General features: G+C 35.0%; 1 pseudogene; it reads right to left on the reverse strand.

Annotated features, from left to right (window-relative positions):
- Positions 1-6,849: 6,849 nt before the first annotated feature.
- On the reverse strand, positions 6,850-8,651 carry LOC149265194 (MAP3K epsilon protein kinase 1 pseudogene; annotated as a pseudogene).
- Between the last annotated feature and the right edge of the window lie 305 nt (positions 8,652-8,956).

The following is an 8,956-nucleotide window of genomic DNA, read 5'->3' on the forward strand; positions in this document are numbered from 1 at the left end:
TGTTTTGTTTTGAGGGTTTTTATCTTTGTTTCTAATGTGAGATAGAAATTCTAAAAGGCAAGTATGGATATAAATGTTCAAGGTAATGATGTCCTTTAAAATGATTTCCAAGACTTCAAACTTTTTCAAAAAGGTTTTAAAATATGCAACGATGAAATTAATTCCTAAAAGAGAATGAAAATGTGCCACTATTCTAATTAAACAAACAGGGAGCTATTGATCATGAAACCCGATATCCTTGTTTCTTTCTAAGTATAAAAGAAACTGAACTCAAAGAAATCCAAAACTTGCAAGAAAATTAAGCTAAAATCAAATTACATCAACTCATATTCTGACCCCTCACCATTCGTCTCGCTTTGGCTTTCGGAGGTAATCATAAACAACTTGAGCAATCTGATATCTAATTTGCAGAAAATAAAACTAGTATCAAACTACACACTCATACTTCAATCCCTCACCATTAGTCTTGCTATGGCTTTTGGAGGTAACTGAAAATGACATGAGCAATTCAATAACTAACTTGCAGAAAAATAAACTAATATCAAACTACACACTCATACTTCAATCCTTCACCATTAGTCTCGCCATGGCTTTCGGAGGTAACTGAAAATGACATGAGCAATTTAATATCTATCTTGTAGAAAAGTAAATGAGCAAAAATGAAATAAATAAAACAGTGTTGGAACTAGGAACTAAGAAAAAAATAAATCAGCAGAAGGACAAGAATAATTTCATGTCATTAGTCATTGTAAAACTATGTGCAAATGCCCGGGCTACCTACTGTAATCTGAAACAAAGACATTGATCAGTTAACAGCATTATAAAGCATAAAAAAACTAGGGACAACAATCAACGTTAATACCATAAGAAGTGCAATATATACAAGTAAATGATTATGGCATAAGGAACGTAAAGAAATAAAGCAGGAAACTATACAACAATTAAACAAAACCTCGGTGTGTACAGAGACCCTCTGCACAACCTCGGGCAATCAGCTATCAACCATGAATTGAGCTTATAAACAGAGTCTTCTCATGTATTCAAAATGCAGTCGTAACACAGAAATAATGTCACGGCACAATGGGCTCGTTAATAGTCAAGATTACATTCCAAAAGCTAACTACTATGCGTATGAGAACACATTATTTATAACAAAAGATGACATAACTAATTTCCTAAAATCTACCCAGATAAAAGACACGTGAACAACCACGTCTTGGAATCTAGCATCATGGTTGTCATGAAGATTAAATCCATGGAGGGTGGCTCTTGGATTTGGCTTATGGAGCAGCCCACAGGTGTTGATATGTCCCCAGAGATCTAGGAACGGCCACGCAAGTCTTCACGTGTTAAAAAACAGAGTCATGTTATCGTAGAACTCTCCTGTTGACCACTGCTTGACCACCTTTGACCACGACCTTTTTTTATGATTTCAACTGAGCCAATAGGACTCTGTCCATGTCCACGTCATTTTCAACTTGCCCATGTGGCTCAATTTGGCTGAAGACACCTGCAATATAGACTTTAACAAAATGGTTGCGGAAACTTGAAGCAGTTGCGGAAAGTGACAAGATTTCGCAGCTCAATGAGCAAAAATCTATTTTCAAATAGCAGACACAAAACATAGTTAAAAACCACTTTTATGACTAATATGCAATGATATTGATAGCTGAGGAGGTCTAGGTGAATGGAAAGAAGCTAGAAAAATATGTGGGAAAGATGCAAGTTCAAGGCTCAACAATGACCTAATTTTCCTCAACTCCTAACTTCGACATGCCTTCAGGATGGTATGGGGAATGTCTCGGGGTTGTGGGATTAATTCCTTCTTCTTCACTCTCAGATCCACCTAACAAGGGGTTATAGTCAATCTCAATAAATTTATTTGGTTCGCAATCCACTCTATATTGTTTTTCACTTCACATAGACCCTGGTCTTAGTTTAGACTTATTCCTTCTTCGTCGAAACATTAATTTGACTGCATTCATAAAATCCCCTTTTGACACAACAACATCTTAATCTAGAGACTAAAATATTTTGAGATATTACCTCACGGTCCTTTGAAAAATCTTTGTTCATCTTCACTATAGGAAACAATTGAATCTAACGCGAATTCAATGATAAATCCTCCCAAAATTCTATCGATCCATAAATTAGCAACTCTTGAGATCCTCTTATTTGTGTTCTTGATTCGTTGTATTAATTAAGGATTCCACTCCTTAGATTCGTCATTTTTAAACAAGTCTTATGCTCGGTCAACTTTGATACCCACTCATACAATTCAATGTGAAATGAACTAAAGAAGATTTCGTATTCATATTCAAAGATATACTTCTACAACTAGTCTTCAGTCGATAGCCGAGGGTTTCTATTCTATTCATCTGAAAATTATCTTTCTTTCTGTTCAACCCACTCTTGGATTTCTTTCTTCGACGGACACCAAAACATATCCCTTAAATAGATCTTGGTCTCGAAAACGGAACCATTTTTTGGTTTAAGAAGGCTTGACCCAGGTTCAGAGTGTATTGCGCACCAACAAAACCCTCAAACACTGGCCCTTTCAAAAAAGACCTGCAAGCATATCGCAGTCTCACCCGAAGCGGTTATGGGAGGTTGCAGAACCAACTTTTTATAGCCAGAGGGATACTGCGCTGAGGCACCCGTGTGTTTTCTTATGTTTTATACTCATCTACAACTTCACATACATAAATTTCTTCATGCCGATGCTTTAAATTGCAGATTTGCACTCATCACATAAACATATCATAGAATGGTATAGCATGTATTATTTTGCATAATTAAGTAAAAAGCATGCACAATAGTTTGTATAAATACAAATGTTGGGAAATTTAATTGCTTAAATTGCTTTCATTAAATTATCAACCAAGGAAACTCGTAAGCTTGTGATGATGCCAGCAAAATATATGCAGGAGTAGGCAACTAACTCTATGTCTAACTAAATTATTTACGATTCAATATAATATGCAAGGGAAGAGGCTCCTAATTAAGGAGGTCCTGGTTGTCCTTCCCTACAGTATCATAGATTGAAAAGAAATCATTGATTACATAAAACCAGAAACTTGAAATGAAGACAAGAGAATGAACTTTAATTGTTGTTCAGATTCAAATAGAGAGAAAGACTAACTTAGTCTCTTGATTGTCCCCTCATATACTAATCCAAACTAAACTAAGATTCATTCATAAGCATAAGAAATGAAATAACTTGAAACATAAAAGCAAAAGAATGAATTTCAATTATCATGCAAATCAAATGGAGGGAGAGCCTAACTTAGACCCTTGGTTGTTCCCTCATATGCTGATAAGATTTTAATTTAAAACTCATTCATCAATCACAAACAAATCCTCAAACATCTAAGCAATGAAATAAGATCTATTATGAAATAAAATGTTCCTTTGATCCTTTTAGAGTGAGCTCAATTCTCCTAAGAACAAAGTGACAAGTTATTCCATAAATTCATATACTACATTAACACAATTTATATCTAAAACTATATAATGGAAATTTATGTAAAATGAAGCTTTATTCTATTCCATCATAAGTTGGATACATGCTCCAAGAGTCCTCCCTTTGGAATGGAGGAGGTACTCCTATTTATACAATGGGATGAGATAACAAACTCATAATGATGATCCACTAATCTCTCTTTAGTTCCATACATATCTTAACCATCTAGACACATAACCCCCCTTTTGTCCTTGATCTTCTCCATGAGATCATGATCTTTTCCATGAGGCTTATCTTATCAAATTCGAATTTGTTCATTCAAGGCCACATAAAGATGCCCTGGAAGCTTCCTTTGTACCTACACATGTCAACAAATTCATTCTAATTGTTAGGTATAAGTATAAGCATATTATTTCTAAATTTTAACCATAAATCCACTTTAAAATGTTAAGAATTAATAAACTTTGAAAAAGCATAGTTATAACCCAATAATGAGGTAAATGTAATGATGTGGAGGTGGAATGGAGGTGACATGAAGGTAAAATGTGAAGGTATTGGTGAATAATGGAGTGAGAATAAGGACAATTTTGAAGCCCAACATACCCCCAAACTGAAGGTATTGCATGTCCTCATGCAATCTATTACATTACTTTTTGGTACTTGAGCTTTGGCTTAAACTCTGCATGATATCATTTACTTAACTTTTGCAAAGCGTTTTTTTTTTTTTTTTTTTAATGAACTACAACTTGGTTGGTTCTTGTGTTTCAACCATATTTTGTTTGTTGCATTCAATTTTAATGTATGATCTTTGCATATTGATAATGTGATTTTTATTGCAGAGTATTTTTGTTGGAATGCATCATGGTTGGTTCTTGTGTAACAACCATGATTGTGTTGGCATCCAATTAACTTTTAAATACTTTTGACAAAGCCATTTGTATGCTCATGTAATAGTGAATATATTTTGAAGGTAAGTGGGTTTTAGAATGTGATATATGAATATGGATGTTATATGAATGTGACAAAGTATGTATGTAAATGTATCCTTCCCCTTAAACGGATGGTTTGGGCAGTTATGTGAAATGAGGAAAGGAAGTGAAGTTTTTCCAAAAATTATTATTCTAACTTTTCAAGGAATTTAATGGTTAAAAGTTAGAAAATATCATACCTTAACTTACCCTTCTAAAAATGGATGAGAGTTGTGCATGTGTGGCTGCAAAAACTGTTGTTCATAGTCTTCTTTACTTGGTTGTGAAAATGGTGGATGAAATCGAAAAAGTGAATCTTTTATTGTTGCTGCATCTACTATTGAATCTGTTGTTGGATCTTCTGCTGAATGTTCGGAATCTGCTGCTAAATGCGGCTGAAAATGTATAAGGCTTGGAAGGTATACAAAATATAGAAGTTACATTTCCCCCCCAGCCTTATTTATTGACTTGTCCTCAAGTGATGACAAACTGAAAAACAATGAAAGGAAATTGGCTTCATCTGCTACAAAATATGGGTCTTCAAGTCTTCAACGCTCGATGGCACAAATCTTACTATGTGATTAAATGTGTCGATGTCGAACATAGCAAGAAGTTGTTGACTTAGTGGCTGTTAATGAATGCCCCTAGCCAACACAAGAGCTCCCACCATTGATTCCAATGGGAGTCAGGATGCCTAACACATCTTTGTAGGTACGAATAAATTTGTCGTGGTCGAGTCACCTACAAGATCCAACGAACAAGGGATATTAATGTACTCCCATTGTTCATTGGCAAGAGTACTTGCCATTAAGGCATGCAAGCCTCTAGGTGTTTTTTTCAATGATACTTAGACTCTAGGACTTTGACTCAAGCAGGGTTTTATTGGCAGAAATGAAGGGGAATGGTAATGACAAGGAAAATGGCAATAATCTTGTAAGGAATGGATGTAAGGAAATGCATGGTGTATGAATAAGAACTCTTGCTGTGAAAAATGGATATGGAAATGTCATGCTTACAATTGGTGGAATTCAAAATCTTTTTCAGAAAGGGAGGTGCAAGGTAGTGGTTGTGGAGATGGATTTGTCTTTAGAATTTTTCATGAATTTAGTCTTTGGAAGACTAATTGTCGTCACAATGCAATCTCCTTAATGATCACTTTATTATCCTGTAACCTGTAAAAAAACTTGGCAGAGAGAAAACATAAGTGTGTTCAAGAAGAAATGCGCATTTCCTTCATGATTCTTACGCAAAAATTTCATACCAAATAAAACAGATTTAAGAAAAATCAAAGTGTTGAAATCAACTCAATTCATGATATTAGTATCAATCCATTCTTTAAAAATAACCATGAAAAGTAATACTCCCTGTTTGTGTCAGATAACTCATGAAATGTGCTTGGCAAAAATATCGACATTAGAAATATCTGTTGTGTTCTGCATATTAGTATGTCACATAAAAGCATTCAACAGAAAGATGTTATGAGTTTAATGCCAACTTGAAGCTATCGGAAATAATTATCATCTTTAGAATCCTCCAATCGATTTTCGAAATGTGTTTCCAAGTATCCCATTTTTATTTTCATGAATTTTGTGAATTTTTTTACTTTTTAATTTTTTTTATTTTACACCTGTACCAACCAGTTTCTATAATTCTCATGATTCTCTCAATTTGCATACCACCCAAATTTTGTTTTATACCAATATTCTTCACATGCCAATATTCACCCTTTCAAAACTATCACTGTCACAAAACACATAACAATTAAAAATAATAATATAAAAAAAAAATAACAATCATATCATTACAATAACAATCATAACCTAACAATTAATATAATTATAACATAACAAATATAATAACAATTATATACAACAAATAACCAAAAACAAAATAAAATAAAATTATAACTATATTAATTAATGCAATTATAACAACATTTTAATATATTAATACAATTAATATATTAATACAATTATTATAACAAACATTAATTAATAATATAACAAACAAACATAACGAATTACATTTAAAATAACAAATAATAACAAATTACTATTATATTAATAATTATAACATAACAAACATTAACTATATTAAGAAATTAGAATTAAAATATAACTAAATCAAAACAACTAAAAACTAAATATATATCAAAATAAATACAAGTCAAAACAAACTAAAAATGGAAAACAAACGCAAAACCAATGGAAGGCAAAACTCAAAATAATTGAAATAGTGAAATTGAAGGCATATGAAGGGTTACGAATTTAGGCGTTGTGTGCATGAAGGTCGAGCTTGATTCCTCGCCAATAAATCAGCCAAAGCAGAGATGCCAGGATTTGCAACAAACAGCCAGTTCTACATAATGCATATTCCTGAGGACTGTTTAATGGCGCGCCATATTCTTATAGACTCGTTTCAGCTGACTGCGTTATCCGGAGATTCTGGAAAGTCTGCGAGTACCGCAAAAACAAGATCAACTGCCATGCAAACGATTTTCAAATAAACCGTGAACCCACGGCATGCAATGAACATCTGTAAAGTCAGCGAACTTGTCTGGCACAATTACTGCACAAAATATGCAGCCTGCATACGGATTTCTCTTGAGTGGTCAGATGCTGCAAAGTTCATTACAACTGGAATAAGACCAATATGGCAAGCATTTTCCTGAAATGGTGCATTGTCTTTGATAAGCTAATTGACAATCTGGAGCACAGAAACTATAACACGATTGTTAGCTACTTCAAGCATTTCCATCAAAGGCACTAGCCCATGCTGGCTGACAAATAGCATTTTTTGGTCTGGGAAATCTTGAAATATCGCAATAAGTTTCTGACACGCTGATACAATCATATCTTCTGATTTATCTGGCTTCAACATACCAATCAATCTGCTGACTTCTACAGCCTGCACAGGAAAAATGTCCCTGCCTAGCACTTTTTCCTCAAAACCAATCCCGTCTATTCCAATTCCATCATCTTTAACAACATTCATCATCACAGAAAACAAACGACTTCCATTTCTCTTATCTGCTTTGCTATCTGTTTGCTTTTGAGCTATCTTTGCCTTTAGCTTTGCAGCTAGATCATTCTTTCCATATTCAGATAAATTTGTATCCTGATTCATTGGAGAAGCAGATACAGAGGTCGACTTTTCCGCTTTTATAACTGATGTGTCATGATGCCTTTCCAGAGGCTCATCAAATAAGTCATCCAAGGTGCCATCTGCAGGTGTATTACTGAATCTGCTTAGTTCTTGCATGGAAGGAGTTCCCGATGACTTTCGAGCCTTCTTCCCATGCCCATGCTCATGACTAGAAACATTAATTCCATTAACTTCTCCATTTTTATGACTGTGAGATGTGAAGGACAATTCCTTGGAGGACATCACTCCTTCATTAACTTCCACATTCCTGGATTTTGGAGAACTTTTCTCTCTACAAAGAACGCTTTCTTTGGCATTTTGGGCATTTGATAAAGCCACTGTATTCAGTGGTTCTGCACCATGTGACACTTCTTCAGAAACAGATCTCGGTACAACTGAGTCAGAACCTATGAGCAAGCTTTCAGAAATAGCCAATGTTGCATCCTGTGCAGAGACTCAATCACTCTCATCTTCTGTTATGCTAGAATTAGTGTTGGTGAGCTTGTGAAGTGGAAGGCAACGCTTTTCTATCAATCTCTTCACTGGATCTTCGACTAGCACTAATGTCTTTTGCAGTAGATTGAGCAGTCGCAGTTTCTTCAAATCCTGGCTCAAACAGCTCTGTTGTCATATTCTCTGCAGATAGTCTGCCTTCTTCCCTTTCACCATCTTCAATTGTTCTGTCCACAACTGTTGACACATCCCGGGGTATGTTCCCAATTCTGCCACCTGTTCTCTATAGTGATTGTAAAGCTCTACTAGAATTCTGGATCCATGGGTGCATCAATAGATTTTTTTTGCATCTGGTCTTAATTTTGCACCCTGCAAAGTAAAATAAACAAACTTATGGAAGCACTAATGCAGAAATCCGTTATATCAGGCGACAAATGCTTAGGTATGGGAGGATGCTCATCCTGCACAATCCAGAAGAGAGCAGGCATAGGTGCAAGATCATAATATGGAGGAACACATGTGAGCAGCTCTATCACTGTGCAACCTACACTCCAGATATCTGATGCAGCACTGACTCCTGACATCTCAATTACCTCAGGTGCCATCCAATAAATTTCTACCATATTTCTACACCTCAGGCTATCATTGCAAGTTTTTATTCAAACACATCATTTTGCCCACAATCGAAATTTATTCAAGCAAAATTATCGAGATATATTTTTATAGTTTAAAATTCGTATTTGCTTGAAAAAAACAGCTCTCAGGCATCCAAGAAGCTGAAGGCCAGTAACAATAGGGTTTTAGCGGAATCAAGTAAGAGGAAACGTGCAGAGGACGGTTTTGTGAAGCCCTCTCAGCGAGCAGCTAAGAAGAACAGAAGAAAAAAACGAAATTGAACCTACCTCTAAAATCAAATGGTTAGTTTTGA

This window comes from Pinus tabuliformis, chromosome 6 (genome assembly GCF_031772625.1).
Source record: "Pinus tabuliformis cultivar Carrire ecotype Pingquan chromosome 6, CPIR1, whole genome shotgun sequence".
Lineage (NCBI taxonomy): Eukaryota > Viridiplantae > Streptophyta > Pinopsida > Pinales > Pinaceae > Pinus > Pinus tabuliformis.